Source organism: Cyanistes caeruleus, chromosome 4 (assembly GCF_971803275.1).
Source record: "Cyanistes caeruleus chromosome 4, bCyaCae1.hap1.1, whole genome shotgun sequence".
Taxonomy (NCBI): domain Eukaryota; kingdom Metazoa; phylum Chordata; class Aves; order Passeriformes; family Paridae; genus Cyanistes; species Cyanistes caeruleus.
In genome coordinates, this window is record NC_141704.1 from 5,577,303 (window position 1) to 5,605,197 (window position 27,895).

The 27,895-nt window shown below is 39.1% G+C and overlaps 2 long non-coding RNA genes across 2 annotated transcripts in view; one reads left to right on the forward strand and one right to left on the reverse strand.

The window, feature by feature from the left end:
* The first annotated feature begins 8,841 nt into the window (after positions 1-8,841).
* LOC111923131 (uncharacterized) overlaps positions 8,842-27,895 on the forward strand; it is a 37,045-nt gene continuing 17,991 nt past the window's right edge. The window contains exon 1 of the long non-coding RNA XR_002860938.2: positions 8,842-9,271. This is a non-coding gene — a long non-coding RNA (uncharacterized LOC111923131). The remainder of the gene's footprint in view (positions 9,272-27,895) is intronic.
* LOC111923132 (uncharacterized) lies at positions 20,450-27,860 on the reverse strand. The gene is made up of 4 exons (XR_002860939.2): positions 27,599-27,860; positions 25,288-25,409; positions 20,866-20,928; positions 20,450-20,539 (listed from the first exon to the last, which is right to left on the reverse strand). It is a non-coding gene; the product is annotated as an uncharacterized LOC111923132 (long non-coding RNA).

Sequence of the window (27,895 nt, forward strand, 5' to 3'; positions counted from 1 at the left end):
ATGAAACGCTGGAGTTCTGTGCGTGGCAATATCTGGCAGAGCATCTCTAAATGAAAGCAACTCAGTACCAGAGGGCAAAGTACAAGGAGAGAAAACTTTTTTTCCTGCCCTTCTGGGATAATTGTTTTCTAAGGACACAATAAAGAAATTGTTGAATAGGTACTTTAAAAGAGAGCTTGAATAAGTGATGTGAAAGTGGGCACGTCCCTCCAGAAACAAATATTTTCCTCTTTTACTAATACTTCCATTGTAGTTGTCCAAAGAGAATAAGATGAATTTAGAGAGATCAGAATCGAGATCTAGTAGTCAGTGTAGCAGCCACATGTAGAGAAAACATTATCTTTAGCACTTCAGGCATTTGAAGGAAAGAGCAGGCAATTTTAGAGCTGTGCAGTAATAAACTTTGGTAAAATTGGAAAGAAAACTACATAGTACACCAAATCTTCCTCACTTGTCTCTTGTGCTATTTCCCACTGACTTGAGCTTTCCCATTAGATAAAACATGATTTATAGGAAAGTTTTGTTTAAAATCCATCCAGTGTCCTTAAGGGGATCCCTCCAATGTTTTCATTCAGATAGGGAGTTTTTGGTCAAATCACATTACTCTAATTAATATTGGTGATCACTGCATATGACAGGAGATCAGCCCAGGCTGATGACTTTGTTACTTATAGCTCCACCTGTACAGCTTTGGAAGTAAAACAGTAGTAATGCATTCCAAGGAAATGTGTTCAGAGATTGATCCTTTTTCCTGTCCCTGACTTTCTTTGCCTCTATAGAAAAGTTATTTAATATCTTTAAGACTTTCCTTACATGTTGACAACATGGATATAATACATTTACAAAAATTGCTGTCAATGTGTGAAATCTTCTGTATCCAAAACAGATTTTATATAATGAAATATTATATACATACTGATGTTGCATTTTAAATTTATATATTATTTTGTTTAGTTGAACAAGTTGCATTTGTTTCCAAATAATTTTAATTCTGAATTGATACTTTTTTATTAAATATTTCACAATTCAGAAGACTTTAACAGAAAATAAAAATTTTCAGATTGATCAAAATTTACATCTAATTTATGCACATTCTTTTTTCCCCCTCTGACAAATCCAGGTTCTGCCATTTCAGTGAGGGTTTCCTATTTTATGTACAATACTTAAGAATGATTACTGACTTTCATTTGTGAAGCCAAATCTTAAAAAAAAAAATCTATCCTCAGTGCTTAATAACTAATTGAATTATCTAATCTCAACAATTTAATTGAAACAAATACAGTGAAAACAAAAATCACTTGAAGCTTTTAAAACCAAAGCAGGCTGGGTTAAAACCCAAGTCCATGTGCTTCATTACTTATGTTAAATGCAGCACAAAAATCCCTAATCTTGCACAGGTAACAAAAAATGAACTATAGGTCAGTTGCACCTGGAAATGTCGGTGCTGAAAGTCTTTGTTCTTTCTGTTTCATGGCAAATGGTCATTTAAAGTTGCATAAAAGGGGCAGGAATTTCTGATGGTACAGGCATGAGGCAAACTGATCACTGGTTCTCACCCTTGCCATCAGGAAAATCCCATTCTGCCTCTGCCTCGTCAGGCAGTGAAGGCATCCGGGATGGGAGCTAGGCTGGAACCTTGTGAGGTTTAAAAATACAAGTTGTTCAGACAGGCAAACCCAAACTTGGGGTTTGGCACATATTTTTCCCCCCCTGTGTGTCTCCTGAGCCCTGAGCAGGAGACCACAGGAGCACCTCTGGAAGACAATTCCTGCAGGGAGCCCCACGCGTGAGCTCCGGCCCGGGAAGCACAGCAGAGACACACTGCAGCCTGTGAAGTGACAGCTAGGGTGCACTGATACACAAGTGCCTGGCAACTGCTCTAATTTATTGCAGTAGCTGTTATGGCTCTCTGTGAAGCCTAAAATAATCTATGAGCATTTCACATTTTAATGGTATTCATGTTGAGGGCCTCTGTGTGACTGCAGCTATATGATAACATATGCCCCAATCGGATCTGCCCTTTGTGTATGAGATGACACAATTTGTGCACAGTTAGCCATGAGGGAGATGGAGATTATCCATTTCCAGCACAGGCAATGCTGGGTCTTCCAGCCTCTCATATACACCAAAGAGACAAATATTTTCCTTTTTAAGAGCATTTACACCCTCGGAGCTCAACAGATGGAATGTTCTTGCCCTTCAAGGCAAAGCTTTGCTGTCAGAAGAGACACAGAGGACCAAGTAAGTAGCAGGCGCAGAAACTAGTTGAGTTTAATGGGATTTGGCTGATTATTATGTTTTCTTCTATTATAATTAACTTGTCTTTTCAATAACACCAAGGACCTCGAACAAGTGACAACATTAGGAATCTATAAAGTTCCTAGCAAAGAAAAATGCTGTCCAAGAACATAGCTGCTTATAGAAACTGAGTGCTTCAAAAAGTTAGGAGAAACTATAGTTAAGATCTCTGTAGTGATTCATTCCTTCCTCTGAAACTGTGGAGTCCAGTGCTACATAATCACGTGTCCTTCATTGCACAACTTCTCTTTATCCATCCAACCTTTCTGACAGTGCAGATCCATGTCTGAACCAATCCCTCTGACTGACTGCTCATGCCTTACTTCCAGGCAAGAAGTCCTACATAGCCAACCTATTCTCCTCTGCAGAAGCATCAGTTTTAGTTCTCTTTTCCCAGGATTTTTTTCCTCCTGTCTCCTTCTGCCCTGAATACACTTCCAGATTTGCTCTCCTAATATATTGTCTCCATTCCATCCTTGCTTCTTTTTTAGTTTCAGATCCTTTCTAAGAAGGGTTTAAGAGCTCATGGCCATATCTGTGGTGGTGAATCATATGGGTGTCAGTCTTGAGACCAAGGGGCATTGCAAAAATCCATATCAGAATAATAGAACAGTTTGGATTGGAGGTGACCTTAAAGATCATCCAATTCCAACCCCCTGCAACAGGCAGAGATACCTTCCACTCCAGCAGGTTTCTCAAAGCCCTGCCCAACCTGGCCTTGAGCACTTTCAGGGGTGGGCCACCCACAGTTTCTCTGGGCCTAAACCTTCTTTCTTGAAGTCCCCAAATTAGGGGACATCCAGTAATTCCAGTCATGTTGTACCATCACCTAAACCATGTGGGATATAGCTTGTCCATCCTGTTGCTACCTTCTTCAGAAGAGCCCTCTTTTATATAGCTTTATGGATGTACTTTTTTTGTTGTCCCTGACATAATTGTCACCCCATGGACAAATTTCAATTTCTTGTCAGAAACACAATATTTAAGACCTCCTGAAAGAAAATACAACAGTCATCTCAGGATTCTGAGATTCTGGTTCTGCACTAAAACTGGGCTGATATGACCAAAGATTTCCAGCAATCAGAGGAAGACCTAAAGCAGAGAAAAATTTAATCCTGGAAAGCAGTGTTATAAAAAGTCATAAGCAGCTGAAAACAGGGCTATATAAAAGGAAACATCATGAAGCTTTGACAAGCACTGTTCCTAGCCCTGCAAATAATACCTCTTTGACTGGTCTGATATTCCTTGATCCTCTTGTAAAGATTGCAAAAGATAAAGAAGATTTTACAGGCAGCTCAACAAATACCAAATCTTGTCTTTGTCTGCATACTTGCATATTTCTCACCTCTTAAGTTTTAAGCTCAAAAGCTAAAAGGTGTTCATTCAGGAGCTCTTCCTGAATTCCTCTTGGATTGCTCCCAGATCCTTTCAATAAGGTGCAGACACACAAGTCAGACGTGAGGGTCAGCGCCGCACACGCGGGTGTCTTTCGGTGGAGCAGACACTCCTACATGTCAGGATTTGCTGAGCACATTTAGGGAAGCTGCCAAAGCATTTGGAGTGTTTTGGCAGCAGAAGAAACAGCTGGTCCCATCAAAGTGATCACATTCTTGGACATTAATTTAGCGGCTGAGAGGATGGAGTGATGCTTGCCAGGGAATAAACTTCATAATCTTAAAGGGTTAGAGACCCCGAGATTACAGCCTAGCGAAGGTGTGGTTAAAGCAGGTTCAACTGCTTTGTTAGCAGGTTGGTTAAACCTTGGAGAAAAGTGTATTTGGGCAACATGTAGTGCCTGAAGTGACAAGTTCCTTCGGTTGGAGGAGCTATAGATAGATTGGCATCAGAAGGCATTGGACTCTGAACAATGGGAGCTATTTTATGCAGTCTCAGTAAATAACAACAGGTCAGTGCTGGTGCAAGAATGAATTATTAATCAGTGTGTATTGTGGAAATACAGTTGAATGAGTCTGGAAGCTGTTCTGGGGAGAACATGCTGGAGGTATATGGAGATACATATCAGAAGAAAAATTAAAATATGCATTTATGGTGACGTCTGTTAAAGTGTTTAGGGCCCATTGCTGTCTGATTAATTGTGGCACTTCCTAAAACAAGACAAGCAGTTCCTGTAAAGTTTTGGTGTTGACCACCTCAATATGGCCCTAGCATATGCCTTTTCCTTTATTTGTTACCCATTCTATAACAATGAGAAATATCCAAATAACTCCTGAGCCCTTTAATGAGTCCCTTTCTGCTCAGAGGCTGCAAAGAAAATACAGGAGTCAGTTATGAACACCTGAACTTAATGTTGGTAATGAGAGTGTGGTTATCTCTTCTCCTTTTCCTATTTACACCACCGTGGAAAACATCCCCTTTCACCTTGCAGCCAAGGCTGTTATTGCAACATTATAAAATTGCTGAGCAATTTTCTTTCTCTGCTTAGCTATTATTTCCATTGAATCATCAGTTACCACCCATTGAATGAAACCAAACATCAAAGTAAACCCCAAAACACATTATAAATAAGTTGGCACCCTTATTTTCCACATTATTTCTTCTGTGAAAAGAGCAGGAATTTATACACTGCATCTGTCTGTCTTTCTTGTCTTAGGGCTTTACTTTCACACCACAAACTGTTCTAAAGAAATGAACATTTTGAAGGCTAACACACAAGGATGGATTAATTTATCAAAGCATTAAACTCCATAGAGATTTATTTTTTAAATCAGCCGCCATTGATTGCAAGACAGCAGGATGTACCGAGGGGACAGAAACCCAGGTATGAAAAATGGATTCAACCCAAGGCAAGGCAACAGGGAAGGACTAAGATGTGTAACTGTCATTTATTAAATCACATAAACTGCAGAATCTTTTCTTCCTGAATAAGAAATTTTGGTAAGCAAAACTACGTGCTAGAAAATCATGATCTTGTAATGGACATTGTAGCCAGCTTTATTTTCAGCTGGGAAAAAAAAATAAAATTGAGTGATAGTGATCCACAAAGCAATCAGAAGTTTAAAAACGTAGTTTCTACTTTACCAAACCATTTATATGGGCTGGATTTGTCTGGGGAAGGGAGAAGTCTCCTTTTTTTTCTTTCCCCAGAATCAGTGATTAACATATATAGGTCACCACATCATATGTAGAAATCCTCCAACAACACACTGCTTCTGAAATAATGCACTGCATTCAAAGACCCCACAGAATTGTACACAAAGTACTCCATTAACAGCAGGTGCTGTACAGAAAAGCTCTCTTTAAAAGAGCTTTTAATTACAGTATATCTTTGTTTAGAAGCCACCTTCCACTACCTTTTCCTTGCGAGCTGCAGAGGAAAGCAATTAAATGTATGAGAAAATCACCCTCAATTCAAAGCTGTAGGAGAAAGCAAAGTGTAAAAGAGGGCTAAGCCTGTACACAAAGAAATACGGTACGTGAAGTCAGTGGAGGCTGGGAATTACTTTGACTTAATTAATACATGTTGTAAATCTTAAGATGTGCAACTACCCCAAGCTGAAAGTCATAGCTGGCTGTATGGTCCGTGTTTATTCCCAAGTCTCCCTCTAACAATGGAATTTACACAAAATTACATTTATCTCTCTCAGCCATATAATTCACACCTTTGCAAAATTCCCTTTACAGAGGTGAAGGGTTTCAGTAGAGCTGAGTGAGCAGGAAGGCACAGGGTTTATTTATTTAAGTGAGGCCACTTGTATGGATCTGACTACAAGGAAAGGTTTTACTAGAGGAGGAAAAGGATCTTTTTGGTCTTTTCCCATCACAGTATAGCAAAGTCCTTTTAGCCACAGTGGAAAAAGGAGTTCAAAGGTTTGCTGAATTGTTTGGTTTTGGATGTTGGGTTTTTTAAATAGTTGAAATTTACAAAATGGTTTCTGTGTTTTTAGGAGCTAATCTTTGATGATCAAAACTTGTGGGGAAAAAAACCAAAAAAACAAACAACAACAAACAAAACAAAAAAAACAAACCATCAATAACTCCACTGAAATTAAAGGCAAAAATGTTCCTTACTAAAACAACACCAGAAAATTCTTCATTTGAAGGCATTTTGTAGAGGATACAAAGGTTAATTAGATACTTTCCATTGCATTATATAGCAGGAAACCTCTGTTAATTACTGTTTCTCTAACATGACTGATTCGTTAAAAACTCACTATGGAACCACAAATAAAAAAAATAATTATCTTTCTCATTCCAACACAAACTATTCAGGTTCTAAGAACTGTGCCCTCTGGGTGCCTGGATTTTTGCATAATACCTAATTTATTTCTACAGTCCAAAGCCTATGACCCTTTTTCAAAATTAGATATTAACAGAGACACTGAATGGTTAATTTTTACATACAGCCTTACTAAAACCCTAAAATGAATGAAACTTCCTCCAACTTCTAAACATTTCAGCATTTGTTCCTGTGTTTTCTCATGTCCTACAGTACAGGAGAAAAGATTGATATTAATGGCTTATTTTACCACTATTTTTATTTCACCTTAGTATCATAAACGAGGTGTTTCTATAAATGTTTGAATTTGTGAGCTTTTGTGAGTTTTCTCAACCAATTAGTCAAATTTCTGCCTTGAAGGCATCTCCTTGCTAAATCAATCTCTTTTTTTGGTTTTTGTTATTTAGTGCACAACTGTATTCCTTTAAAGGCGAAGTTCAATTATTTCTCTTTTGAAGGTCTGAGTGCCTTGCTTAAAATGCCAAGTGCATTAAAAACAGTCCTCCCTTGACTTTTTCAGGGATATAGAAGGATAATACATTACTTGGATTTAATGGAATTTTGAAATTGATCATGTGTGTGTGTACATGTGCATGAAGATACCAAAATAAGGATTAAATGCTGTCAAACCATCAAGAACACTTGGTTTTTTAGCCTTCTGACATTTTTATTTCTTAACAAGGAACAAAAAGTAGGAATGTTTTGTGGTTGAAACAAAGGGAGGTAGGACACACCGAACTTGGATGAAAACTTGTACTAACATAGTTTACAAGCACAGAAACAAGTCTTTAAAGCCACAGAAGTGTAAAGGAGATCAAATTATAGTGGAAAAAAGCTGCATATTTGCTCTTACTACTTGGGGAATCTACTCATGCCCCTCTTCTGAATTGCATTCACTGTCCTTATGTATTTTTATTTAAACTTTGAAGATAACTCTCTGTGTTTTTTCTTCTGTGCTGATCCTGAATCCACAGGGGATGGCAAAAGTTTTTGCAGGCAACCCAAGTCTGCTATGAGATCTTGGTGAACTTTGCAAATAGATGGTTCTTGGCCATGACAGTTTATTCCTCATGTCTGGAATGGCAGGAGATTTCTGCCAACAGTGGAAATGGCTTCAGGTCATCCCCTGTTGAAGGGCTCTGGAGGCTTTAAAAGAGAAGAAAAACAACTTTAAATTTGACTGTGGCACCTGTTCATTGTGGCTGGATGCCTTAGAAGGCTGCAGGGCAAACCCTACACCTTGAGCCCTGGTCATAGGAATCACTTCATGGGATCTGCTTTGACTAGTAAAGGCTGCAGGGAGGTGTTTCTGCTGGGTTCTTAAAAATCAGTTTAGGAGCCAATTGTCTATGGCAGGCATGTTCAGCATGCATCTCTTCCAGTGCAAACTTTGAGTGAAAACTGAGATTAATTCAATTAAGTTTAAACATTTCAGCTTTTTTATTTTATGGTTACACACATAAGTAGAGCAATAACGGAATATAAATGTTGCATATTTACTGTGGCATGATCCAAGCAATTATTACTAAAGTATTAAGGAAAACCATAATTTTGTTCTTTTAATTTTATTTTATAATTAGGTGGGAACCATATTTTGGTGAATAAGTTTATATTAGAGGTTGTATATTATGCTTATCTTTGTTTTGAGAGGACTGTTTTACTGCAAGCCTGTCAATAACAATTAAATAGCTATTAAAAATGGCATTTATTGATTTTGTATTTGTTTTTCTTGTTAGTTTTCATCAAATAGTTCACACTCACATGCAGTCTGCTAGTAGTCAGGAGCACAGACTGTCAAAAAATGGTTTCAAACATGTGGTAAAAGACAGCTTTTTATGTACTGGGGTTATTAGTTTGTCCTTTTCACACAAGTGTTGTGCTGGTTGCTCATTATGCCTCTGACTTCTCATACTTTTTGTTTTCAAAAATGATTTGAAAAAGTTTAGAAGGAAAACTTAAAAGCAGAGCAAAAACAATGCTGGGAACTTTTTTGAGAGCCAGAGTTTTAACTGCTTTCTGTTGAAATATTTTCCTGACTTTCCATTCAAATAAGAATTTTTGTGCAAGGTGTTACAGGGAGGATTGCATCCCTGCAAAATACAACATAGTAAATGTCTGTGTATGTTCTTCATATACCATACTATTAAAATCAATCTGTTCAGGTTACTTTCCATTCTGAGAAGAGCTGAGAAACACAACCATCAGTTTCCGTCACGTGCCGCACCGCATCAATTAAAAATAAATTAAATTTCATGCAAAGAACCTAACTTAAAAATCTCAGCAAACAACAACAGAACCTTTTCACTAATGATTTTCAGTCATCAGAAGTGGAGAGAGACTCAGACAGCAGACAGCATGGTCCCAGCATGCTTTTTGCCTTTTTTTTTGTTTGCACAGTAGCTGTCAGTTGCAGCCCTGCAGGTAGTAGAACCCAGTGGGAAGAGGGGCGGGACAGAGCGATGCTGCCTGAACTGACAGCAAATTTAAATTACTGAGCTTTCTTTTGCTTTTTTTCTTTCTTTGAGTGCCCTTTCCCTTTTTTTTCTCTCTTTTTTTTTTTTTTTTTTTTTTTGGTATTTTTCTACTCTGCAACAAACTGAAAAGATTCGAGCACACACTAATTTAACAACCCTGCTTCGTCGTCTTCTTTTTTTCCCCCTTCTGCTTCCCGGATAATTAAAAGAGAAACCTGTAAAGGCAACGTTCCTTCAAGCAAGTTGGTGCTGTAACGTGCTGGTAAGATGAATTTAATTTATTTTTTTTTTCTTTTCCTCATCTTTTCTTTTCCTTTTTTGGAGCTGAAAGCTTTTGTATATCTAACGCAGTCATAAGTGTGGTTCCCCTGCTGTGGAGGGTTAGGATGTAATGAAAAGGTGTAACGGCTTGATATGTGACCTTCTCCTATTACTTAAAATGGGTAATAACAGCTTTCTTGTCTGTCCTCATGATGCTTTTCTCTCTATGAATTGACTATTTGCTCAACAGAAGAGATGCTGTGATTGTCGCACTATGACAATGAGGACTTGATTGTTTTTTGGTTACTGTTCCATGCTCCTATCAGAACAGATACTTGAGTTGGGGGGTTTGTGTTTATGATTTTTTTTTCCCTCTGAACGTTGCCTGAAACACTGATACGACAGGGGGGTGGAGATGGGGGTGGAGGAGATGGTCTTGGGTATCATCCTGCCTGTTCAGCTGTTTACTAGGTAGGGAAGAGCAGCACTGAAACTTTTTTTAAAAATAAATAAATATTTTTCCTCTTGCATCAAGTGGGGTCAGTGTATCCAGGATTTATTATTGTCCGATGCTGGATAAAGTTCTTGCTGTTCCTTGCATTTTTCCTCTGGAGAAGGGGGGAAGGGATATTCCACTCCATACCTTGTCATGCCATTGTAGTAGCTAATTGCAAGAAGCTGACAAACTTTGAGAGGAAACACCAGGCGTTGCTTTTGTCAGGAATGAGTTTGAGGCTGTGGATCACCTCCTATGAATAAAAGCCTGCCAGATACAATCAGATCTGTATTATACACATTACATTCTGGACTTGCAAGTGCCCTGATTTCCAAGGTCTCTTTTCTAGTCTTTTTCTGGTACTAGCACATTATAATTTTATTTTTTTAGCAAATGAGATGTGGTTTGCATTTGCTTTGTGTTTAAGGTCACAAAACTTATAAGATGATGTGTTTTTCTCAGTCTTTCTGAATGTAGTTCTGCCAAGTATTAAATGCTACAACATCTACTGAAATCAACAGGAAGGCTGAGCTTGTCCTGTATTTAAGAGGAAATTGCTGAGTACTGGCAGGACTGGATCTTATGATTGCTGAACTATCTCTGTTTTCTCAACTGCATTTAATTCTTGTTGCACTTTAGGCTGGATCCTGTAGCTTTTACTGTAGTATTCAGAATAAATACCATTCTTACACTTAGTTGCTGTTTTGTGGTCATGCTGATGAAAACTTTTTGGATATAGGATGGAGGTTTCAGGAGAAATTGAACAGAGTTAGAAAACCAGTGTGATTTAGTCCTCTAGCTCCTTGAAAGCTCTTTTCCTTATTTTTTTTTTTTTAAGAGGTATCCTGAAACTAATAATCTGCATATTGATAAATAAGATTTTCCAGACTCAAAGGTCTGCTTTGTCAAATGCATAATGTGATGTCCTGAGGGAAGTTGTGCAAGGAGAGTGGAGAAGAGGAGCAGTGGGTTTGAATGCAGAGTCCTTTCCATGTCAGTGTAAAGTGGGAGAGGATGCCCCAGTGCCATATGGAAAATCTCATCCTTTCACAGAAACTTTGTTAGGGTAGAGGGTTAGGGGCGCTGCACTTGCAGAAGTTCATCACTCCCTTTTGCAGTCTCAGTTTTAAGCACTGCAGTACTTTTCTGAAGGTTTACTTTGCTTGCACAGAAAATGCTGTTGGCTTGTGAAATGAGGTTGTTGGAGCTCCCACATCTTGCTTTTGCCCTGAAAACTTGCCTTCCCCCACACCAACACCAAGGTCTGCGAGGCCCAGAAAATTAGGCTTTGTCCCTTGTAATCCTAAACTCCCTTCCATTTATAACCAGAGAAGAAAAGGGTTGAATTCACTGTTCTTGTTATGGAAATAAGTTTTTATTCACCCAGTATCAACTGACAGTTAGAAGCGTATCTGATGTAATATGAATAAACTGTAGGCTGTTGTCAGTAAATTATGCATTTATAGTCTCACATTCTCCTAGAAAAAGTGCTTTTACAATGCTCAAGTGGCCTAATGGGGTGAAACAACTACCAATACTCTCATCTGAGCTTTCTAATCAGCCAAAGTCATGAGAAGTCCATGGTGGTTGGTTCCCACTCTCCATGGTGGGCATCTCAGCCATGGGTGAGGCTGCAGGGAGGAGAGCCTGAGTTTAGCCATGGGTCTGTGGTCACAGAAGTGATGACAAAATTACTGTTATGAGGCAATATGAAAACACAGTACAGCTTAGTTTACATGCTGAGGTTTGTGGCAAGAATGGATTCCTAAATTCTCAAACTACAAAAAAGCTGATATGTGTACATTTAACTAAAAAAACAACCACCCTATCCCAACCCACCAGTCTACATCCTCTTTGAATGTAGTCTTTAAATAGAGGGTTTTTTTAATTAATCTGTGCACTTAAAATTGCTGTTGGCTTCTAGCAATACTGTCCTCTATTCAGTGCTTGGAAATTTCTAGTTGAATGCAACTGCTTTCATTGTAACAAAAAAAGAAAACCAAGCCAAAAAACTTGCTTTAATTTCCTGTCAGTAACAGAGAAATAAGAAAACACTAGGCTAATAAAAATGATAATCTGAGTTTACAACTGTTAACAAGATTCCTGAATAGAAATGGTGCTATTATGCACAAAGAATTTCTATCATCACTGAAGGGATGTAGTATAAAATTATGAGGCTTATTATTAGGGTCCTGTCAACCAATCAGAAATCAACCCATAATATTACTTGCGAAATACCGTAAGTTTTAGCATCATCCCTCCCCTCCTACTAATAAAATATTAGAGAATTTGTATAATTAGAAACTTTGATGACATAAATGTGAATTTCCTTTACAGAAAAAAGCTGGCACAATTCTGTATTTCTTCCACATCTCTAATGTTCCACATAAAGTCACTGCAAGTCTGAGTTGCACACAGCAGGTAAAATTAAGGTAAATCACAGACTTGCCATGGGCAATAATGATGGGATTTCATCAGTTGCTTTCTCCTGGGAGAAGCCAGATTCCCAGATTTTTCTCAGAACTCTGAAGAATTACTAAAGAATGTCATAGCACCTTCTTCCCTGAATGAGATTATTTATTAGCAATGCATGTCTGGTCAGCTCAATTCAAGTGTGATAGAATTTTGGTAAAATTCTTAGATTTTTACCACTGCATATTATTCCATTTCATTCTCAGAGTAAAAGACTCTTAGATTTCTCTTCTAACTACAAATGATTTATGTCATGGTAAGGGGCTTGCTGTGTTTCCATTTGATTTAACATATTAGTCATGGTCTTCTTTCAGCAAGAGCCATTGTTGCAAGAACACTGTACACAGGCTCAGAGTGACCCCCAAGTCTCTCCCCACTACCTGATTGATAACATATTGAGCTACCTCTTGCCTAAACAAACTTCTCCCACAAATCTGGCAGCCAGTCACATCCTTCATCTCCTTGTGATGTGCATGTGGCTCACCACAGAGTCCCTGGGGCTCCTAACCCAGTGGAGAGTACAGAGAACCCTAAAAATAATCTAAAACTCCTAATGACTCTCATCACCCCCAAGGCAATAGAGCTCACAGCATTTATCAGATCACTAGATAGGAATTAAGAATGTAAATATATATATTTTCTATTAAGGTAAACAGTAAAATAATAGTAAGAAGGAAACAAAGTGAAAAGAGAATTACAATCCCAGAGAGCTCATTTCTTGACTATAATTATCATCACACAAAACCTTCCTTGGGTTGCTTTCCATGTCCCATGGCCTGATAACTCAGTTCCTGTGCTCTGAGAGTCCTTGAAGCCACATCTTTCCTATTCACATTGTTAAAGACACATACTGTCATCTTCCTTGGGAATGGTAACAAAGTGGGAGCAACCCTAAAGCTCTGCAGATATTTATTTTTTTTTTTTTTCCTTCTCAGTCTGGAACCTCCAGCTGCCTCTGTGTTAACCACAGTGGTGATTGTTTTCTGTCCATGGCACCAGAAATAGGATTCATCTCATCCAAATTTAGATGCCTATAATGTAGACACCTACATGTGAGTTAGCCACCTGTGGCTCTCATTACAGTCAGAGAAAACAATCAGTTGCTTTTTTAACATCTGTTTTCTTACAATCCCATGGAAAGGCATCATATTCAAGCTCAGACCATTTAACTTTCTCTCCTCCTCAATTTTTCTCAACTGTTGCCTTACTTTAGAAATCTCTTGTAGCTACTTCATGAAGACAGAGGACTTAAAACTCCAGAAATTGCATACATCAAAAAATTATTGACTTATCAAGCCTCATATACTTGCAGTGAGCTTCAAACAAGGCTGATCCTAGTGAAGTTAGGACTGGATTGCATAGGCACATCCATATATCACTGACATAATGCCACTCATATATATCATTAGTCCTCCAGGGCTGCTGGAGGGAAGCTGCCACAAGTGCATTCCAGGCAATGTGTTTAACGTCTAATTAATCTTGTTCCTCATGGTTAATTTTATTAGGCTGAACTGATATACTGAAAGGAGGTGCTGTGATTGGTTTATTTGTTCCACTTAGTAGACCAGTGGCATTTAAAAGTCATGCTGCAATGCAATAAAAAATCCCAAACCCAGGAAACTCCATGAATGTGATGAAGTCTACCTATTTTAGGCACCAGTATTACAATGAGTTGATGCTCCTGATGTAAATTCCCTTATACAGAGGAGACTTTGTGCATTTGAAAGCTTTCAGACTGATACTTTGTCTTCCTAAGTTTTTAAAGCTAAAGCTGTGTTAAGAGTGCAAAAATTGTGTTCTGCTGAGCGACCCCTGTCTCCCAAAGGTACCTCACACCTGCAGCACACCTGGCCATCTGTGGAGGGGCTGTTTGTGTCCTCTTGGCCCTGTGCTGGTCCCATGCAACTGTTTTCATCTCCAGGTCCTTGGTAGGTGGCATGAAGGGCTGTGGGTGATGCTGATGGGTCACAGACCATCTGAGCAGAGGGTTAAAAGAGTCTGAGGGAAGCAGCATCAAAACAGCCTTTCTTGCAAAGTCTAGCAGAAATTATACCCAAGGATGAACATAACCAGCATCAGTCAGGTTTATATTGAAGGAAAATCTGTTTAATTTCCAAGTCAAATGTGTCAGGACATAAATATATATTAATATGTATATTAGAGCATGGTGTTAATAATGCCAAGGTTGTGGGTTCAATCCCTTTATGAACCATAAACTTATGAGTCGGACTTTATGATCTTTGTGTGTCCCTTCCAACCCAGAGTCTTCTGTTATTCTGTGATATTGTGATATAAACACATAGCAAGGCTGTTGGACACATAAAACCCCACTAGACAGGTGAGATATTCAGCAACAGGAACACATGATACCACCAGGCAAACATGGTCCCCCTTTAGGATTCATTCCATTCCTCTCTTCATTTAGGTAACTTTCAGCACCTTAAAGATTAAATGTAGGTTTGTTTTAAATCAGAGAAACTGGGTTTTGCCATTCATTTAAGCATAAAAGGGTTGATTGCCCACTCATTTGTTGATCCACTTCTCAATATGGTGATATTCAGTCAAGGTAGGTTGGGATTGATGAGCATGGAGATGTTTTCCAACCTTAATGATCCTATGATCATCACACATGATTGAGGTAGCTCTGTTCTGAACCTGAGCTCTGAAATATTTTGCAGAAATAATCTTTATTCAGACAGAGGGAGTGGCCAGATTTTGAAGCCGGCAGAAAATGTGTTATGATGCTCTCGTACTGCTCACATAATAACTGCTCTGAACACAGGACTGGGTCTCTTACACATTTGCTGTTTCCCAGTGATTAATGTATAAACTCTGTGCCAGCCACTAACACAGTAAGCAGTTCAGAAAGGCCCATGGACTGCATTTTGGATAACAAGAGACAGAAGTGTCGATTAATAGTGGCTCTTAATCAATCTGATGTAGTCAATGTTTTCCATAGGCGCTCCATTAACAAGCAGCTCCTGGCTCTACCAACACCTTTCTTTTCCTGCACTCTAAGTCCCTGAATTATGAAGGACATGTGCATACTAAATGAAGCTTTTGCACTCAAGAGCAAAGGCTGCCTATCCAGTGTCACAAAGAGGGACCACATTCACAGGACATTAAAGGCTGGGTACTCTTGCTGAACAGGTTTACACATTTAAGTCCTTGATCCTGTAAGGACTTACACACATGCTTAACCTTACACACTGAGAATGAAATCCTGGGCCTCTCACAATCAATGACAAAAGTCCACTGACTTCAAAGGGCCACTCTCTGAATAGCCTTTTTGGTTTCAGTGCAGCCACACAGCGTGCAGAAGCGTGTGAGCTGATCTCCCCAGCCCTGCGTGCTTGTGTGAAGTCTTAAGAGACTGAGTGAGCTGCTAAGTGTATCTTTCAGAGCACTTCTGTCTCACAACAAACTATAGGCATTCAAAGATGTTTTCTTGTTTGATCTGTGCTCTTTACGAGTTTTGTCCAAACCCTGTGGTAAAACCTGCTGAAGAACTCTGTGAGCAATCCATAATGCAATTCCCTCCCTGGCTAGTATTGCGTTCTGAGCAGTTTCTTTTCTTTACTTTCCAAGAGATCCATCCCCTGGAGTGAGGTGATTATGCTGGAATCACATCTTTCTTTTTTAAAGAAAAAAAATCCATAGCTCACATGATTTTATAGGAAATCTGGGAAATATCTGCTGAAATAACTTTCAGGTTAGAAAAAAAAATAATGTAGGAATTTGTGCAAGATTCAACTGCTGCTTTCCATTTGCTTTCTGCTGGTAATTGAAATACCTTCTTGCAAAATCTAACATCCGTCTCAGAAACTTAGTCCTGGGTCTGTCTCAGTGTATAAAACTCTCCTCTGGCACTGGTATCCCTCAGACTCACTGTGGGATCCTGAGGAGTTGGGAGAAATGTTCAGGAGAACGGAAAGTGGCATTAGCCCCATTTTTCAGCACAGATCCCTTTCCAAAGCAGGTCAAGTCAATGGTCCAGTGATGCTGCACAGACCCTCTGGTTCTGGGAGTGGTAAATTATTCTCTCAACCCTCACAGTGGCTGAGGTGCTGGAGTTGGGGGGGTCTTGGGCTGCCCTGAGCAGGACCAAGGTGTCTCAGCTCCAATAACAGAGCTCATGCTGGACAATGCACATCCTGTGAGTGACACAGCTGCACTGGTGGGCAGATGCACCGCTGCACCCTGCACGGGCTTGGGACTGGGGAGGTTTTGGCTATCATCTCCCTAAGCCTGCATAAACATTTGTGAAGACAATATGTGTACTGTAACAGGGAGCAAGGGTTTGGAAAAGATATTTCTAAAGTTTTGCATCCCAGCTATGCTTTAGGATAATCTTGTGTTAGCATTTGTGTAAGCCAAATTACCTCTTCTCACCTAAATTGGTGGCAGTCATTTGAGAAGGAGAGTAGGCTGTGAGCTCAGTGAAGCTACTTTTTTTCTCCTTCAGCATTTCCCTCTGACACGTTTCATTGCTCTAGCAGCAAAAAAAGAAAAATCCCCAGACTTCACTCTTTTTTGGCTTTTACTGTAAAGGTATTTTAATTTTATCTTCATCATGCTCCTGTACTAATGGGCTTTACACATTCCCAGCAAAGTCCTGTGTGAAATTCTTAACCAGAGAGATTACAGAAATTTACTGCTTCACTGGTGTGGTCAAGTTGCCACAAAATTGCATTTGTTAATGTAGCTGTGAAAACACATGGCACCTGCCATCTCTGAGCATAAGGATTTTAAATATGGCTTGGAAGAATTTAAGAATGCCTATAAAATGGGGCTTGGCCGTGTCAGTTTAGCTTTAGGAAGGAGACTGTGCTATAAAATACTCAGCCATAATTGGACACAAGTGACAGCTTTACTTAACTAGTGTTCACAAATGAACAAGCAATGAAAATGTTCTGCCTTTCTCACCCCAGAAGAATGACCATGGCAGATGTTAATACTGTTGAGAACAGCTTTGTTGTAGCTACAGGTGAGACAAATGGAGGATTTATGAGTTTGGGGATTGAGGGAAGGGGAGGAAGGATGATAGTCCAGTGTTGTTCCAAAGAAATGCCATGTCCATTCACAGACACATTGCATGGCACACACAGTGCACTAAAGCAGAGGCTATTCTGTGTCCATGAATTCATGAGCATGCCTGATTTTTGGTTTGTTTTTAAGTACCTAATACCCAGAATCACAAACTGAACATGATTCTACTGTTTATTTCCTTATGCTCTACCCTGTACCCATTTAAGTTGATGGCAAATCTCTAACTTAATTGATAATACGATGTAATCAATGGCTCAGAGTCTGGGAACTCAGTGACCTGTGAAAGTGTAAACAAGAGACAATGTTGTTTCTCTGATGAAAGTCCTGAGACAAGCCTTGGCCCAGCATCTGCTGAATCCTTTCTGTTCATTTTAATGAGCTTACAAATGGTCCCTAACATAATGTGCATTCAATAGAAATCAGCATTGGTTTTTCAGGCACTGATCCAGTAAAGCCCTTAATTATGTGCTTAAGATTATGGTATGGGAATAGTCCCATAGAAGCCACTGCAACCACAGAAATGTTTTAAGCTCAGCAAGTAAGAAAATGTTTTGTTGCTGGAATATCATCACATTTTTTCCAGTCAGTTGCCTCTGCCAAGAAAACTACCAAATGCAATTTCTAGAAATCAAACACCATGAGATGGCATAAATGCAGTGATATTCAGATTTTTACCCTTTTTATTTTTTTAATATTCCTTTATGTCCAGATATAGCAAAGCTCTTAACTGCAGTTGTGACATGAATAGAAGTACTTGCATCTTGAAACTCAAAGCTCCCTCCCCTTTTAGATTCACTCTCACACATGGTGCTGCTGGCTGCTGTCAGTCCCATTTCTAGGTAGGACGATGTTTTTAAATTTATAAAAAGTAAAGCTACAGTACAAGTAGGAAGACGTTCTTCCCTGTATTTAAAGCAAGTTCTGGTGGTTTATCCCAAACTCTTTAACCAGGTGCTTTTTTAGAATAGCTGCTTAAATGCAGTTTAAGCTTTTGTGCCATGTGGAGCACATATTGTTTGACTGCTTCACTTCAGCTCATCCTAGCTCACTAGAGGGGACTGCATTTCTGCATCCTCTTGTTTTCACGAAACCTCTTGATAATCACCAGGATTTTTTCAGGTAATGTTGTTTACAGTAAACACAGCCTGTGGTGTTTCCAAAACTTTCCTGCTGTCAGAAGCATGAGGGACAAATTGAAAATATTGGTTTGGGGGAATGTAATCTTTTCAGCACAGGCTCTGGTCAGCGTGGCTGTATGCAGTGCAAGTGCCCAATTGCAATGATGTCCAGGCACAGGGCCAAATGCTAAAACTGCCCCCAGAGTGAATATACTCACACTCTGTGAGAGAAGCAGCAAAGTATTCTTGTTTCCTGGCCAGCAACACGGCTTCCCAGGAGGATAACTTTTGCCAGGAGTATGAATAAGCTGCATTGAGGAAATGCCTTATGGCAACTGCTGCATCAGGGACTGCTAAGCAACTCATAAATAAGCAGTCCCTGCTGCCCCCCAATTCCAGTATCCAGCTTCAGAAGGTACTTATGTAGGTCCAAGTATAAAGGCTTGCACAGTGGCCTCAGTGGGCTCTGAGAAGTGCCAAAGCAGAGGTGGCTTCTTTCCATCCCCTGCTCCTTTGACTGGCCATAATTTTTCTGGCAGGCACAAATATGCAGAGCCTAGAAGGATTTGGCTTCTATTCTTCAGCTCATATTCATCATGTGGGTTACTCCAGTGAAGTTATGGAGCCAGGAGCTCCTGTTATGGTAGGATAAAAACTCCACCACAGCTGAAATCTTTATTAGCAAATTAATTATGAATAAACAGAGGAAAAATAGGCACACTTTAATAAACAGAGCAACTATCTTGTTTTGGGCACAGAAGCCACAACAGAACTACATTATAATGTAGGGGGTTTTACATTCATGCTCATTTTCAGTTTTCTTGAGAACAACTTCAGTTCCACTCACATAAGCATGCCAAACCTTCTGCTGATATAAATCAGAGTGATTCCTTGACGCCTGCTGAGCATCTGCCCCAGAATGACAAATAATAGCCTCTAGAGCCCCACTAATCTTTAAGGATGATAGAAGCTACTGATCCAACATGTACAACTTTTTAATACCATACAGACAAAAAAAATTCAGGTAGGAATTCCTACACTAGGGATAACCATGTTCCATAAGGATGTAGTAGAGGTTAACTGCATTCTTGCAGCAAAGCACCCTGTTTTGGTTTAAAACCTGCTTACAAGGATACAGAGGTTCAAAGTTTTGTGCAGACAGGTAGTAACAGATATAATAAAGAATATGAGCATTTAGACATCTATAATGTTCCATTCTGTGCCTCCCCATTTCTAGCTGCTGACATACAACGATCCAGCTGCTGCTTTTTTGCAGCAGAATCGAGAACTCTGATTTCAAATAAGCCAATAAAGTGATTTTCTGGAAGGCAATACTCTGTCCTTGTACTCTTTTTCTTCAGCTACATATTTTTTGCCTTTCAGGACATTTCCTAATTTACTGCACAGATACCTTCTTTTGCGAAAGATAAAAATATCATCAGTTGATGTGTTTATCTAAGAAAAATCTGTATAATTTAGACAAGGATAATCAACCCCTTCTGTATATGAAGACAATCTGAGCACCATAAGCCAGGGAAACATTGTCATAGTTTAAATTTCTTTGTGTTATTCTCTCTCATCAGTATAAGAATATAATTCTGAGATGTAGTTACTTATCTTTGGTTGAATACAAGAGTGAGCATACAGAAGCCGCTCTTTTTTCTGGTATTTCCAGTCAGCTTCATACTTCAAATTATTAAAAACCTCTGGGAAGTCTTTCCCAGGAGGTGTGATTCACAAATTGTATGAGTTAGTCTTCAAAGATTTTATTAAAATAAAAATGTAAGTCTATGACCCTTACTAGTGGTTTGTCTTATACAAATGTATTTCTCTGCTTGACTTTCATAAAATACATTAGGACAGAATAAATGACATTGAAGCAGGACAGGAAACACTTCAAAAGGAACAATTTTCACATGCTGCAAAACTAGTTTGGGGACCATCTTGAAAGATCCTCCATGCCTTCACTTTTCTTTATGCAGCTTTATTCATTGTCTTAAAATTAATTTTCCAGAGCGAGAAAACTTGTTCTTGGGAAGGTGGTAAAATTGGTTTTGAAAGTCCTGGTGATAGCAGTGGTTCCTGTTGCTGCTGGTGAATATGCTGTGGAGAAGTCTCTAGGGTTCTGTCAGTCCTAGCAGGAAAACAGCCAAGGAGCACTCTGTAGCCCCAAGTTTTGGGCTGGTGCAGCTTGTGTCCATCTGCACACACTCCTCCAGCACCAGGCAGAACTGCCAGCATCCAACCTGCCTGGGGTACCTGCTGTCCCCCAGCCCAAAACCTGGAATCTTTTAGACACTGACATTTGGCACAACCCAAAGCTCTGCAGGGGAGCAGGCTTTTGACTAAAGGTCTGTGAATGGTCAGGAAATTGTCCTTAGGCCATGTTCCTGGTCTGGATCTTTATATCAGAGTAGACATAACACATATCAAGGGGAAAGTGCTCCCCAGAATACTCACAGGCTCTGATTTGAACTTCAGCCAGGTTCAATTTCAGACTTTACCCACCCTGTTAGAGGGGACCTGAAAATAAGAGGTGGGAATAATTTCTGGCAGGTGTCTGTACAGATTAAGTCAGATACTTTCAAGTACAAAAGCATATCCTAAACTGCCTAATAAAAGCTCAGTGTGTTGATATAGCTAAAGAGCATCCCTGAACCAGGAATTTTGGGAAGATGGGAAAGTACTGTAAGCTTGGTTTGCTCTTACAGCCTGCTCTGGCATGCATTAAGTTCCACTGATGGACACAGGACAGTGACTTGGACAAACACCTGATCCAACATGGTGCAGAATCCTCCTGCTACATGAAAGAGTGTGGGCTGAGGCAAGAATTATGCCTTCCTTAGAGGAAAGGCTAAAGGCTAAAGGTTGGTACAGAGCTATTGAGAATGGATAAGGGCTGCTAGAGTGGAGCTGGCTTTCAGACCAAGCACGTCCATCCAAATAAACACTCCAGGTACTCATCAATACGTCCTTGTCCAGGAGCAAACTGGACTCTGAACAAGCATCCAAAGATATAAAAGTGTAAATATACTGATGCTGTCTTTTTGTTAAAGTCCAAAAGGGGATGAGGGACTGGGGATTGTGTTATTCTCACTTTAAATGTTAGTTTTGATAATTTTTTCTAAACAAGTCTTTATGTTTCATTGCTTCCTGTATTTACCAAAATTATTATTATTTAAATTAAATTACAGATCTTTCTTAGCTGTCTCTGAAACAATAATAGCAAAAGCTTTGTTGCATGTGCAGGAACTCCAAATTAGGTGAAATTTACTTCTGGCAATGGAGTAGTGGCACCATGCAGACACATGTACTAATAATGTTACTTCTTTTGGTGTGTGTTGTGCAAGCAGCTATCACAGAGTATGTTCCAAACCTCATTTTATTAAATGAACAATACAGACCACCAGTAATTGTTATATCAGTGGGAAAAAAAACCACAAAATATGTATATGATATGATGATGTGAAAATTCACATAGAGGAGCACACCAATATGCTTTCCTTCTGCAGGGTTTTGGCAGGCTTTCCAAAATGTCCTGTCCAGATTAGAATTAGCAGGGTCAGAGGAGATGTCCCAGAATTTAGGATAATTTGGATTTATCAATACCAGACTCCTCTGGGGTGAGGTAAGTTCTCTTTTCACAGGATAGATAAGTCTTCTCAGAATATTTCCCCAGACAGATTCTCTTCTGCACATCCCTTTGCCAACTGGAACCTTTTGATCTCAACATCCTCGGTGCCAAATTCTTTAATGGTGTAAATGAGTGAAACTCCACCTAAGGCAGTGGAGCAGATCCCATTTGCACCTGCAGAGAACTTGGATTTGATTTTGTAGCCAAGGAGAGATTAAAACCATTGGTTCTAGTAGATTTGTTAGCCTGTAAAAATGCTCCTCATCTCCGGTTGCAGATAGCTCTGTTATCCAGTCCAAATGTGAGAAGGAAAAGCAGCAGAAAATGCCTTTGAGGGCCTGAATCCTGGAAAGGGAGGGTGATACACTGGAGGGTTTAAGAGGATTTTGTGATCTCTGTCTTATGATCAAGGATACATTACCATCATTTTGATTCTGGTAGCTTCACTTCCTCCCTGTGCAGCTTTTTTCCAGATCTCCTAATGTGAACCACTTATTCCAGATTTCTCTTTGAAGAAGGCATCCATTGATACATCAGAGATTAAATGAGTCACTCATGATGGATTGTGGTTCATGGCTTTGTATACAACAGAAAATTATGCATTTTACACTACCTTGTAAAATAACCATTTATCTGGGTAAACATATTGACTCCTTCTGGGTTCATATGAAAACTATCCTGGGCTGTGAATCTTAATTTAGCAAGCTCTTGACAGGCAGGAAAAAAGACAGCTAACAATGATGGAAAAGAATCAGTTACTTAAATGTCAATAGAGGGAGGCTAAAAAATGAGCTCAAAGTAACAGATCAATTTGTTCTCCAGTGCCCAGCCAGAGATACAGACTTGGCACTTCTACCACCTTTCCCCCCCCTTTCAAAAAAATAAGAACAAGAAAAGAAAAGGTTTAGAACTTTTGGCAGTTGGTGCAGTTGTATCAGTTGTATGCTGCTATGATGTCAATTCCAACATGAAAACAGCACATGCTGGACAAAGAAATGAGGCCAAATGTTTAGAACAAAGGGAAATGGTTGAGTATCATTTTCCAGAAATTCTACCTCTTATTTTTCTTCATGAATTGTAGGTACCAAATCAAAGTATCTCTTTTCCAAGCACCATAGCTTGCACATCTGTAATAAGGAAATTATTCTTCTGATCCAGATTCTCCCCAGGGCCTTTCCATGTGGGTCACTGTAATATTTGAACATCTGACACTGGTAAAATTGGATCAGCATAAATGTGCACCGATTCTTCTTCTGAGTTGAAAGCATCAGAAAGCATAAGAACTGTGAAAGAATGCAGTTTAAGAATGGAGGTAAAATGGCCTCATCCCAGGTCCTTTGGGAAGCTCTGTATTTTTCTGTCTAGTGGAACAGGAATACAGGTCAGCACTTGCTCAGCTTTCAAAAAACAGCAGGTTAAATTTTCAAACAACAGGTTAAATTTTCTACTATCTGACCATTCCTGCTTGTTAGCTCAGATTGCATTTAATTGGTGCACCTGCCTGATTTTTGGCCTCTCCACATCCTTTTCCTGATAAGTATTTACACCCCTCTCACTCACAAAAGGGTCCAAGGTGCTGAGTGCATCATTGATTTCAGCCAGCTTTGGATCAGACCTGTAATCACTGCAAGCTTCTGACTTGCTGGCTCTAAGTATTTCGGATGGATCATCTCAGAGACAAAGCAGACTATCAGAGCCAAGTATTATCGTATAAATTTCTGCTTTCCCAAAGGTTTACTCTCAAAAAAATCCATTGTCCTATATGTAATATAAAATAATTCACCGTGGAGCAAAATACTGTATCATGATACAGATCTGGGCAGTGATTGAAATAATAACAGACTGTTTAATTGCTAAATTACAGTAGTGATATTATGAAATAACATATTATATCCGCATTTCTAATAAATTAATCCATCATGATTAAAGGTCTCTCAATGAATACCAAATGAATTAATACATGATTGGCCTTTATAAGTAAAAGCCTTTAAAATTATGCAGTTTTCTGCAAGCAGCTAGCAGCCCACAGAATATAGTGGCAAAGAGAAAATCTGTCACAAGAAAACTTTTTTACATTTCACGCAGAACACCTTTTCTTTCAGAACATTTTTGCATGGAACTCATTACCAATTATGACAGATAGCTTTTTAACAGGAGACAATATGCCCATAATCTCACAATGTTTGGGGGAGAGGGGAAAATTACCACAATATGACTAATTTTATGAAAGACATCTGTCATTTTCTACTGTTGTAATACAAGCTGTTTAGTAAGTAAATTTAATTAACCAGATTTCTCATTTTAAAAAGAGGAAAAGAAGTCTTTTACAGCATGCCAGGAGCATATCCCTTGAATATAGTTTGTTTAATGCACCCAATTAGACTGAATCATCAAATTTTCTGAACCTTAAATATCTCAAATTAATTTTTTCCACATTGTTTTTCTATGTACCATTTTGCAGCCATTTGTACTGTGTAGTGGATGTTGTTTATTGTTGATATTCCTTTTTTAAAGTTTCTGCTTAAAGCCAGAGCTTCCTGGTGCTTGGTGTTACACATAAAGAAAGAAATCTCTGCCTAAACAGGTCCCATTGAAAAAGAGTGACATACAAAGAGGGAGAAGTGAGAAAGGCAGGGAGAGCAGGTGTATCTGTCCCAGGTCATAAATAATTCAGTGAAACATCTGAGTCTTGGTCTGGTGTCATCTCAAATACTAGACCACACTATAAAAGGATATAATTGTGAGTCAATGGCAAGCTCCTGCATAGGGGTGTGAAATTTCCTCTGTTACTCAAATAATTGCAGACCTGAAAGGTTGGTCCTTTTTGAAAAAAGAATATGGTTCATTTTTGCAGAGTCCTGATTGCACATCCTTTAGACAACTTATACCATAAATAAAGAAGTTCTGTAAAGGTGGGTTGTTGGGGTTTTTCTGTAATATATGAAAGATTATATTATAACACTGTTCCCCATGAAAGCTGCCACCATTTATGTAGAGTTTTCAAATGGCCAGAAAAAACCCCAACCAAACAAGTGAAAACTTATTTATGGATGTCAGTGGGAATCTGGGGTAGTTTCACTGACTTCATTTTAAGCTACCTAAGATCAAAACCCGACTAGAAATCTCAAATCAACCTCAGTAAAAACAAATATTCATATAATATTAAATGATCTGATTGTAACTTAGTATAATGTGTTTTCCATTTGCTTAAACTATTCTTAAGAATACTTAGGTTAATAGAAGATCACCTTCTAAACAAAACTCTTGGTGAATTTCTGACGTTAGTGCACCTTCTGAATTCTGTTCTTAAATACGGCACCATCCAAAAATTAATATCTTCTCCTTTTGTACACAAGGGAAGGCTTCATCTCTATTCAGGAAAAAAAAAAAAAGAAATTAATGCAAAAAATACCCACTACCTGGTAGTGTGTTGAACTCTACAGAATTTCACTGAAGAATGAAAGCATCTTCTTTTTATCTTTTTTTTAAAATTTGATTTAATTTAGAAACATTTACATAGGTTATGTGTGGAGAGCACAGCATTAATTTTGGCAAGTCTTTGTTACTCTAACAGATTTAGGAAGTTAATTGTACATAATATATGTCTGGTATTTAGAGAGCATCATTCACTTAGTAGCATGAATAGAGTTACTAAATGTGGGGAATAAGTCAGTCCAGCAGATAATAGATTGCTTACTGGGGTGGAATAATCATGCAGAGAAGTGGGTAGGGAAAAGTGAAGGGCTTTGGTTATCCTTATGTACATGCACACATTGTAAATCTTCCAGAACATCTGCAAGCTTAAACACTGCATCCAGTCCTTTAGACCAAGGATTTCCTCCAACTTGAAGGATGAGTTGACAACTCCAGTAAATGCCCCCCCAACTCCTGCACAGAGCCTTTGGATGAGTTCAGGTGGAGAAAGGTCATAGAGGTGGTAGAAAAGTACCAGACTGAGAGCTGAAATGTGAATTTAAGCATATCTTTATTTTCTTTTTTTGTTTGGTTGGTTTTTTTTATTATTTTTTGTTTGTTTGTTTTTTGTTTGTTTTTTGTTTGTTTGTTTGTCACAGACTTGCTCTGCCCCATTTATCAAGGCTGTATTCAGGCAACATGAAGTGTCCATGTCTGGTCAGAGGAGAAAGTTGGTTTTAGTGATGCTTCATACAGGGGCTGGTTATAGCAACCAGGTGAAAAATATAAATCCAAAGACTTGTTTGTAACCCAGCCCACTTGAATACAGCTTTCAGATTCTCTTTGCTCTAATTGCCTTTCTAAATGTCTAGCACAGATTAAAGCAAACACAGTTTAGTATTAGAGGACATATGGTTATCTATATTCATATCTGTGCCATACAGAGAGAAGAAATATATGGTTCAGCATGTGAAGCATGCAGACATGAAACAAACCCACCCCTGAGGGGTCAGCAGCAGAAAAGGTGTTGGAAGCTTGAGGGAATTTTATCTGAGCTCAGGCAACACGATAACTTCTGAGACAGAACAGCTTTTAAGTGAACACAGGCAATCCTGCAATTAATGGAGACATATCTACTCAGTATTACAGTACAGCCAACCTGCATCCTTGGCTTATTAATTTCTCCCACTAGTACAAGTAGGTTGACGTCTTCTAAATTAAAAACAGTTCCGCCTTAGGAAGAATTGCCAAAGAATTTGTACATTAGAAGTCTCAGGAGATGAAACTCTTGCATGCCGCCTTCGCTGGGGAAGAGTACAAGCTTATCCTTCAGGAAGTGTCATCTGCCAGTTATGACAGCTACACATTTGTATTCATTTATGAATTCACCATTTACAACTGTGGCTATTTAACACAACAATTCCCTGGAAAATCTTTGGACTCTGTGTTTGCATAATAAGAAAAAACTTTCAAGAACAGCTCATCTCCTTCTGCCTTTTCTACTATTCCTGTTTTGTACCCAATGAATTTTACACAAGAATAATTTAGGACAGCATTTGGCAGGGTTGTTCTGGTCTCTGTGCACGTAGGAGGCTTGTGAATCTCTTGCAATCTTGCTACAGGGGACAACATTTCTAACAGGGTGTATTCAGGAGAGTTGATTTTGTTATTCTGTGGAGTGAAAGTGTAGTCTGTCACCTGGGCAGATACGACTGTTAACTGGAACAGGGCTCCAGGTACTGAAGCTCTGTTTCTGATTCAACTAGAGATGTTCTGAGTGACCCTAAATAAATCACTTCATCTAGCTGGTTCTTTATCTTTGTATAACATCAAAATGCAGCTATGATTTCTTCTTCTCCCAGGCACGCTGTGGGAATCAGCAGTGATGAGGTGCTTAGAGAGATGTGTCTGCTCTCCTCTGTATTTGGGCTATAATTGCAATGCTGCCTGAAGTTCAAGCACATGAGATTCCACCTGGGCTGTCAGCTCTACCTCTTATGGGAGCTTTCCCTTTGACAGCTGAGGTGGTGGTGGCCATCTGTGACGTTACCTCATGGACTTCATTAGAGCAAGAGATCAAGAATGAAAAATCAGTGAATCTATCCCTCCCAAGACATCAACGTGAAAATTAAGTACAAAACTTACCAGTGAGAGAGAAGCAAAAAAGAAACATTAATTTTGTACAATTTTAGTTGATTTCAGCAGTGTATTTAAATAGCTGTACTCTCAGGAGTTGATCCTTAAGTGTAATTTTTTTCCTTTCTTGGACTCTTTGTTCATTAATGGTGGTGAGGTGTTGCCAGAGGAGAAGAGGATATCAGATGGGAGAGGTGTAGGTATTATTTAAGTTGGGTATTGACCTCTGGGAGGTACAGGGAAGCAAATGAAAGAGATCTGTTGGCAGACTGGTGTCACAGAGAAGGTGAAGCAACACGCTGCTCA